Here is a 10080-nt window from a genome sequence, read left to right as displayed (position 1 = left end):
GCGATGGTGGTATAGTGGTGAGCATAGCTGCCTTCCAAGCAGTTGACCCGGGTTCGATTCCCGGCCATCGCAATTAAGTGTGCTTATTAGTTTATTTCCATCAGGAACTCTTAAGTTTACAATCGAATTTGATGCAGTTCATAATCGAGTGTAATGATAGTAAAATGTTATCAACCTTCATTTCTTTTCCCTATCGAAGGAAAAGAGGAAAAACATGCTGGAAATATTGAGTTACCAAGGGTCTAATGAGAGTGAGGAAGGGACATGATCTGTTAGCCTTTATTGGAAGGGTGTTGGAATATAAGAGTAAGGAGGTCTTGCTGCAATTGTAGTATGAGGAAATATTGTGCAAAATTGGCCAATATTGGTTGGAGTTTAGAAGAATGAGAGTTGATCGCATTGAAATGTATAAAATTCTTAGACGGCTTGACAGGGTAGATGCTGAGAGTCTGATTTCTCTGGCTGGAGAGTCAAGAACTCGAGCTCATAGTCTCAAGATAAGGGGTCGGCCATTTCGGACCGACATGAGGAAACATTTCTTCACTCAAAGGATTGTGAATCTTTGGAATTCTCTACACCCCAGAGGGCTGTGGATGCTCAGTCGTTGAGTTATATTCAAAGCTGAGATCGATAGATTGTTGGACTCGAGGGGAATCAAGGGATATGGGGATCGGCGGGAAAGTGGAGTTGAGATCGAAGATCAGCCATGATCTTATTGAATGGCGGAGCAGGCTCGATGGGCCATATGGCCTATTCTGCTGCTATTTCTTATGTTCTTATGTAAAGAGCTTTATTTCCAAGTGTGCTGACGACAATAATTTAGGTAGCACAGTAAACATTGTAGATGGGAGCAGAAATTTGCAAAGGGACATTGATAGATTAAGTGAATGGGTGAAACTGTGGCAGATGGAGTTCAACGTGGGGAACTGTGAGGTCATCCCTTTGGACCATAAAACGATAGATCAGTGTATTTTCTAAATGGCAAGAAGCTAGGAACTGTGGGGGAGGATAGAGATTTAGGGGGTCCAATACAGAAATCACTAAAAGTGATCACTAATTCACTAAAACAATGTTAAAATGGAGATTAAATTTTGATCTTTATCTCAAGGGAATTGGAAAAAAAGCAGTGCTCTGGTTAGGCATCATTTGGAGTTCCGTGCTCAGTTCTGGGCACCGCACTCTCTCTAATGGCTTGGAATGAGAAGGGGTTTTTCATTAAAGGAAGCTCACTGAAATACAGGGTTTTTGAAGAGTTATGATCAGAAATGGGAGCGGAGCTCATTTCCTGCTTCACACTGTTACAACACATTGAGGAGAACAGCATCAATGAAGATAAAGGGAATGAAATGAAATGTGTCACACAGTTACATCTCGCTGCTCTGTCTGACCATTTTAGTCGCTACTTCCCTGTAGAGGGATTTGAAAATTTGAAGGAAAAGCGTTGGGTGAAAATCCTTTTGCTTTGGGAAATCCTGAATCAATAATGAGTCTAAACTTGATGCCTGAGCAAGAAAACGAGCCGGTGCGACTCACCTGTGAACACATTGAAAACACGCCACAAGTCATTCAGATTGTCATCTTTTTGGATCAGTGCTTTCAAAGAATATCCTCTGTTATGATTCGTGTTCTGTTGTTGCTGCCGTTCACAACAACCTACCTGTGCGAAATGGGATTTTCGACTTTGACAAGGTTAAAAACAAGAGAAAGAAACTCAAAATCGCACCTGAGATGCGTGAAGCACTTTCATCCTGTGATCCAGATTGGAACGAGATCATGACCAACTGACAGACCCACCCCTCACATTGAGGAAGTGAAACTCAACCTGATCTTCTTTTACTGTATTTATACTGTATTTAAAATGTTTTTCAAGCAACGTCGATGTCTAATTTTGGTTATTACTTGAAGTGAAGTGAAGAGCGAGCATGGACTGACCTTTATTGGGATTTGATGCAAACTCCAGTCTGAAGTTATTATTGTTTGGGGTCTCTGGGGGAAGTGTTTTTCTTCCACTGGGTCACGAGAAAAATAGTTTCAGAAAATCTGTTCTACATTGTACGGTCAGTGTCTGTTCATCAAACTCGCTCTGAATTTCTCAGTCTGTATTTCCAGAATCGGTTCTGTGGGCGACGCGGGCAATCGAACATTGACCCAAAACCTGCGACTAATGGCGGCCGCAGAGCCCACAATCCACCGCGCCCCAGAAACCCCTCTATCTCTCCAAGGCGCTGATTTCTCCGGCCGTCGGCCCTTGCCGCACCTGCGCATTGCGCCCCTTCGAATGGAGATAGATCGTATTCTACCGCGCGGGACATTCTGGGTAATCTCATCCGCCATTGAAATCCCATCTTGCTGATAATTCTGTGATGGGGTTTTTAAGGGCGAGGTTTATACAATCAAAAGCAAAATAATGCGAATGCTGGAAATGTGAAATATAAAGAGAAAATGCTGGTAATCCTCATCAAGTGAGGCAGCATCCGTCGAGAAAGCCATCCTTAGGTTTCTGGTTGGAACTAGCGAACGTGCTTTTGGAGGAAGCAGCAATGAGCTCAAGGCCGTTTTCTTTACTTTGCAGACAGCCGACAGCTTAACATGTTGGTGCTGAGGCACAGGAGACCTCTTTTCCTTTATCAAACCTAAAAGCTTTCTGTGTCTGCCCGAACACGGCTGTTTTGCTCGAGCACTTACCTGTGCTCACCAGCAGGGAGTGCCTTTGAGTAACAACACGTCAAACCGCTTTCAGGACAAAAAGTCTTCCGTCAGTCAACCAGACAGACAGGGCTCTCGCTGCTCCCTCAAGCTGGAGGCGGCTGTTCCTTCCCGGTGACCTCGTCTGCCTTCCGCAGGCTCGGGCTCTTCTCAGCATCATTCACGATTACTGTGGCTTCCCGTTCTGCTGTTGCTCACTTGCTGATGTACGATATCGCCGATTGGAGCAAAGTATTGATTGTATTCAGGGAGGGGCTAACCCAAGGCAAGATTTCTCTGCTGCCCATGGAGCTGCTTGGAGGCGAGTGCAAAGCAGCTAGTGTGAAGGGCAGGTACCGAGTAAATCTCCGTCAGGCCCACGTGACTGCACGAGTCGGGGTGTTCAAAACGGTGAACAATCACGAAACAGAAGGATCTTTGCTGCTTCCCTTCGATCGCTCAGCTGGTAGAATAGAGGACTACAGTGGAAAACAAAGCAGAGTCACCCTTAGGTTGCTGGTTTAATTTCGGCTCCAAGCAGCGAATGTGATTTTGGAATAAGAAGCAGTTAGATCAAGGCCGCTCACTGTGGCTTCCCGTTCAGCTGTTGCTCACTTGCTGATGTTCGATACCGCCGATTGGAGCAAAGTATTGAATATATTCAGGGAGAGGGCAATTCGTGGCGCTGCTTGGAGGCGAGTGTGAGGCGATCATTGTGAAGGGCAATTCCCCCAACACAGGTGGGGAATTAGCTCCAATAGTAGAGAGTTCACTGAACATGCGAGAAATAGCGGGATCGATACCCAATTCTCCACTCATTTTTTAACATGGGGAATTGTCCCAAAACAAAAATGGTGTCAGTTTTCAGTAAATCCGCAACCCACGGAAATCCGAAGCTTCAATGAAGAGAGGTCAAGGGGCAGAAAATATTTTGGTGTGCTGCAGTAAGCAAAAGGTTTTGATTTTGGTGTTTAGCAAAGATGGAAAGATGAAGTGAGACATGGAAAAAAGCTTCACAGGTCCTGATATCATTTCTGTGGATTGAACTCAGGATTTGCAAAGATAATAAAACTAATGCATTCTTTGCTGTGTTAAGAGCGTACGAACGATGGAGACTGCCAGGCAGCAGTCACAGTTAGGACAGTTTGCAAGCTATCTAAAGTCATAAAGTAATGGACAGTTGGCAAAAACAATCCAGTCAGGCAGGAGTTGACCTGACAATCTTCTGATTTGTCATTCGACACGATATCCACTGCTCCACGGTGTGCAGAGAAAGTAGCAGCTCACACTGCCACAACGCTGCGGTATGAGCAGGAAATGAGTCAGTCTCGGTCATGCACACGTGACTCCACCAGTCCGGGGGTGTCAAAAGGCGCACAGTGAATATTTACCAAAGAGAGCAATCTTGGCTGCTTCCCTTCGATCGTTCAGCTGTTACAGCGGAGGACTGTAATACAATGAACAGATAAAAGTCATCCTTAGGTTTCTGGTTGGAACAAGCGAACGTGCTTTTGGAGGAAGCAGAAATTAGCTCAAGGCCGTTTTCTTTCCTTCACAGACAGCCAAAAGCTTAACATGTTGGCGCTGAGGCACAGGAGACCTCCTTTCCTTTCTGAAACCAAAAGCTTTTTGTTTCCGCCCGAAAATGGCTGTTTTGCTCGAGCACTTGCCTCTGCTCACCAGCAGGGCGCACCTTTGAATAACAACACGTCAAACCGCACTCACTTTCAGGCAAATCAGCCTTCCATCAGTCAGTCAGACCGACAGACAGACAGAGCTCTCGCTGTTTCCTCAAGCTCGGGCTGATATTCTTTTCCGATGACCTCGTCTGCGTTCCGCAGGCTCGGGCTCTTCTCGGCATCATTCACGATTACTGTGCCTTTCCATTCTGCGGTTGCTCACTTGCAGATAGTCGATACCGCGGATTGGAGAAAAGTATTGAAAAAATTCAGTGAGGTGGCAATTCGTGGCGCTGCTTGGAGGCGAGTGTGAAGCGACTATTGTGAAGGGCAATTTGATTTGCCAAGCAGGGGAATTAACTCAAATGGTAGAGTGCTCGCTTTGCATGCGAGAAGTAGCGGGATCGATGCCTGCATTCTCCACTCACTTTTTTACCTTCGGGAATTGTCCCGAAACAAAAATGGTGTCAGTTCTCAGCAAATCCAGAACCCACGTCAATCCGAAGCTTCGATAAATAGAGGTCAAGGAGCAGCAAATCTTTTGGTGTGCTGCAATAAGCAAAAGTTTGTGATTTTGGTGTTTAGCAAAGATGGAAAGATGAAGTGAGACATGGAAAAAAGCTTCACAGGTCCTGATATATTTTCTGTGGATTGAACTCAGGATTTACAAAGTTAATAAAACTAATGCACTCCCTGCTGTGTGAAAAGCACACGAACGGTGGAGACTGCCAGGCAGCACTGCCAATTAGGTTAGTTTGCAAGCTATCTAAAGTCATAAAGTAGTGGACAGTTTGCAAAAACAATCCAGTCAGGTCGGAGTCGACCAGACAATCTTCAGACTTGTCATGAGACAAGGTATCTCCTGCTCCACTGGCCAAGCCTGTGCAGAGAAAGTAGCAGCTCACACTCCCACAGCGCTGCGATCTGAGCAGGAAATGAGTCAGTCTCGGTCATGCACACATGATTCCACGAGTCCGGGAGTGCAAAAGGCTCACAGTGAATATTTACCAAACAGAGCAATCTTGGCTGCTTCCCTTCGATCGTTCAGCTAGTCCAGCGGAGGACTGCAATACAATTGACAGATAAAAGTCATCCTTAGGTTTCTGGTTGGAACTAGCGAACGTGCTTTTGGAGTAAGCAGAAATTAGCTCAAGGCCGTTTTCTTTACTTTACAGACAGCCAAAAGCTTAACATGTTGGCGCTGTGGCACAGGAGACCTCATTTCTTTTCTTCAACAAGAAAGCTTTTTGTGTCTGCCCGAAAACGGCTGTTTTGCTCGAGCACTTGCCTCTACTCACCAGCAGGGCGTACCTTTGAATAACAACACGTCAAACCGCACTCACTTTCAGGCAAATATGCCTTCCATCAGTCAGTCAGACCGACAGACAGACAGAGCTCTCGCTGTTTCCTCAAGCTCGGGCTGCTGTTCTTTTCCGACGACCTCGTCTGCGTTCCGCAGGCTCGGGCTCTTCTCGGCATCATTCACGGTGACTGTGCCTTCCCGTTCTGCGGTTGCTCAATTGCGAATACTCGATACCGCGGATTGGAGCAAAGTATTGAAAAAATTCAGGGAGGGTGCAATTCGTGGCGCTGCCTGGAGGCGAGTATGAAGGGATTATTGTGAAGGTCAAATTCTTCCTCGCAACTGGGGAATTAGCTCAAGTGGTAGAGTGCTCGCTTAGCATGCAAGAAGTAACGGGATTGATACCCCCATTCTCTACTCACTTTTTTACCTTGGGGAGTTGTCCCGAAACAAAAATGGTGTCAGCTTTCAGCCAATCGAAAACCCACGTGAATCATCAGCTTCGACAAAGAGAGGTCAATGGGTAATCAATCTTTTGGTGTGCTGCAGTAAGCAAAAGTTTTTGATTTTGGTGTTTAGCAAAGATGGAAAGATGAAGTGAGACATGGAAAAAAGCTTCACAGGTCCTGATATCTCTTCTGTGGATTGAACGCAGGATTCACAAAGTTAATAAAACTAATGCACGCCCTGCTGTGTGAAAAGCGCATGAACGGTGGAGACTGCCAGGCAGCACTGCCAATTAGGTTAGTTTGCAAGCTATCTAAAGTCATAAAGTAATGGACAGTTGGCAAAAACAATACAGTCAGGTCGGAGCTGTCCAGACAATCTTCTGATTTGTCATTGGACACGATATACACTGCTCCACTGGTCGAGGGTTTGCAGAGAAAGTAGCAGCTCACACTGACACAGCGCTGCGGTCTGAGCAGGAAGTGAGTCAGTCTCGGTCATGCACACGTGACTCCACGAGTCCGGGAGTGTCAAAAGGCGCACAGTGAATATTGACCAAAGAGAGCAATCTTGGCTGCTTCCCTTCGATCGTTCAGCTGGTACAGCGGAGGACTGCAATACAATTAACAGATAAAAGTCATCCTGAGGTTTCTGGTTGGAACTCGCGAACGTGCTTTTGGAGTAAGCAGAAATTAGCTCAAGGCCGTTTTCTTTACTTTCCAGACAGCCAAAAGCTTAACATGTTGGCGCTGAGGCACAGGAGACCTCCTTTCCTTTCTGAAACCTGAAAGCTTTTTGTGTCTGCCCGAAAACGGCTGTTTTCCTCGAGCACTTGCCTCTGCTCACCAGCAGGGCGTACCTTTGAATAACAACACGTCAAACCGCACTCACTTTCAGGCAAATCAGCCTTCCATCAGTCAGTCAGACCGACAGACAGACAGAGCTCTCGCTGTTTCCTCAAGCTCGGGCTGCTGTTCTTTTCCGATGACCTCGTCTGCCTTCCGCAGGCTCGGGCTCTTCTCGGCATCATTCACGATTACTGTGCCTTCCCGTTCTGCGGTTGCTCACTTGCGAATACTCGATACCGCGGATTGGAGCAAAGTATTGAAAAAATTCAGGGAGGTGGCAATTCGTGGCGCTGTTTGGAGGCGAGTGTGAAGCGACTATTGTGAAGGGCAATTGGTCTCGCTAAGCAGGGGAATTAGCTCAAATGGTAGAGCGCTCGCTTAGCATGCGAGAAGTAGCGGGATCGATGCCCGCATTCTCCACTCACTTTTTTACCTTCGGGAATTGTCCCGCAACAAAAATGGTGTCAGTTTTCAGCAAATCCAGAACCCACGTCAATCCTCAGCTTCGATGAATAGAGGTCAAGGAGCAGCAAATCTTTAGGTGTGCTGCAGTAAGCAAAAGTTTTTTGATTTTAGTGTTTAGCAAAGATGGAAAGATGAAGTGAGACATCGAAAAAAGCTTCACAGGCCCTGATATCTTTTCTGTGGATTGAACTCAGGATTTACAAAGTTAATAAAACTAATATACTCCCTGCTGTGTGAAAAGCGCACGAACGGTGGAAACTGCCAGGCAGCACTGCCAATTAGGTTAGTTTGCAAGCTATCTAAAGTCATAAAGTGATGGACAGTTGGCAAAAAACAATCCAGTCAGCGAGGAGTTGTCCAGACAATCTTCTGATTTGTCATTAGACACGATATCCACTGCTGCACGGTGTGCAGAGAAAGTAGCAGCTCACACTGCCACAGCGCTGCGGTCTGAGCAGGAAATGAGTCAGTCTCGGTCATGCACACGTGACTCCACGAGTCCGGGAGTGTCAAAAGGCGCACAGTGAATATTTACCAAAGAGAGCAATCCTGGCTGCTTCCCTTCGTACAGCGGAGGACTGCAATACAATTATCAGATAAAAGTCATCCTTAGGTTTTTGGTTGGAACTAGCGAACGTGCTTTTGGAGTAAGCAGAAATTAGCTCAAGGCCGTTTTCTTTACTTTACAGACAGCCTACAGCTTAACATGTTGGCGCTGAGGCACAGGAGACCTCCTTTCCTTTCTTGAACCTGAAAGCTTTTTGTGTCTGCCCGAAAACGGCTGTTTTGCTCTAGCATTTGCCTCTGCTCACCAGCAGGGTGTGCCTTTGAGTAACAACACGTCAAACCGCACTCACTTTCAGGCAAATCAGCCTTCGATCGCTCAGTCAAACAGACAGACAGACAGAGCTCTCGCTGTTTCCTCAAGCTCGGGCTGCTGTTCTTTTCCGATGACCTCGTCTGCCTTCCGCAGGCTCGGGCTCTTCTCGGCATCATTCACGATTACTGTGCCTTCCCGTTCTGCGGTTGCTCACTTGCGAATACTCGATACCGCGGATTGGAACAAAGTATTGAAAAAATTCAGGGAGGTGGCAATTCGTGGCGCTGTTTGGAGGCGAGTGTTAAGCGACTATTGTGAAGGGCAAGTGGTAGAGCGCTCGCTTTGCATGCGAGAAGTAGCGGGATCGATGCCCGCATTCTCCACTCACTTTTTCACCTTGGGGAATTGTCCCGAAACAAAAATGGTGTCAGTTTTCAGCAAATCCAGAACCCACGTCAATCCTCAGGTTCGATAAATCGAGATCAATGAGCAGCAAATCTTGAGGTGTGCTGCAGTCAGCAATTGTTTTTGATTTTGGTGCTTAGCAAAGATGGAAAGATGAAGTGAGACATGGAAAAAAGCTTCACAGGTCCTGATATCCATTCTGTGGATTGAACTCAGGATTTGCAAAGTTAATCAAACTAATGCATTCCCTGCTGTGTTAAAAGCGCACGAACAGTGGAAACGGCCAAGCAGCACTGCCAATTTGGTCAGTTTGCAAGCTATCTAAAGTCATAAAGTAATGGACAGTTTGCAAAAACAATCCCGTCAGATAGGAGTTGACCAGACAATCTTTTGGTTTGTCATGAGACACGTTAACCACTGCTCCACTGGTCTCGGGTGTGCGGAGAAAGTAGCAGCTCACACTCCCACAGCGCTGCGGTCTGAGCAGGAACCGAGTCAGTCTCGGTCATGCACACGTGACGCCACGAGTCCGGGAGTGTCAAAAGGCGCACAGTGAATATTTACCAAAGTGAGCAATCTTTGCTGCATCCCTTCGATCGTTCAGCTGGTACAGTGGAGGACTGCAATACAATTAACAGATAAAAGTCATCCTTAGCTTTCTGGTTGGAACGAGCGAACGTGCTTTTGGAGTAAGCAGAAATTAGCTCAAGGTCGTTTTCTTTACTTTACAGACAGCCGACAGCTTAACATGTTGGCGCTGAGGCACAGGAGACCGCCTTTCCATTCTGAAACCACAAAGATTTTTGTATCTGGCCGAAAACGGCTGTTTTGCTCGAGCACTTGCCTCTGCTCACCAGCAGGGAGTGCCTTTGAATAACAACACGTCAAACCGCACTCACTTTCAGCAAATAAGCCTTCCATCAGTCAGTCAGACCGACAGACAGACAGAGCTCTCGCTGTTTCCTCAAGATCGGGCTGCTGTTAATTTCCGACGACGTGGTCTGCCTGCCGCAGGCTCGGGCTCTTCTCGGCATCATTCACGATGACTGTGCCTTTCCCTTCTGCTGTTGCTCAATTGCGAATACTCGATACCGCGGATTGGAGCAAAATATTGAAAAAATTCAGGGAGGTGGCAATTCGTGGCGCTGCTTGGAGGCGAGTGTGAAGCGATTATTGTGAAGGGCAATTTAACTTTTGTAACTGGGGAATTATCTCAAATGGTAAAGCGCTCGCTTAGCTTGTGAGAAGCAGTGGGGTGGATACCCGCCTTCTATCCTCACTTTTTCTACCTTGGGGAATTGTTCCGAAACAAAAATGGTGTCAGTTTTCAGCAAATCCATGAGCCACGTCAATCCTGAGCGTCGATAAAGAGAGGTCAAGGAGCAGCAAACCTGTTGGTGTGCTGCAGTAAGCAAAAGTTTTTGATTT

At 46.6% G+C, this 10080-nt stretch overlaps 1 non-coding gene across 1 annotated transcript; it reads left to right on the top strand.

The window, feature by feature from the left end:
• On the top strand, positions 1–72 carry trnag-ucc (transfer RNA glycine (anticodon UCC)). The gene has a single exon. It is a non-coding gene; the product is annotated as a tRNA-Gly (tRNA).
• Positions 73–10080: the final 10008 nt, after the last annotated feature.

Source organism: Heptranchias perlo, unplaced genomic scaffold, assembly GCF_035084215.1.
Source record: "Heptranchias perlo isolate sHepPer1 unplaced genomic scaffold, sHepPer1.hap1 HAP1_SCAFFOLD_59, whole genome shotgun sequence".
Classification (NCBI taxonomy): domain Eukaryota; kingdom Metazoa; phylum Chordata; class Chondrichthyes; order Hexanchiformes; family Hexanchidae; genus Heptranchias; species Heptranchias perlo.
The sequence above is the reverse complement of the archived record's forward strand: the minus strand, read 5'-3'. Positions and strand labels throughout refer to the sequence as shown.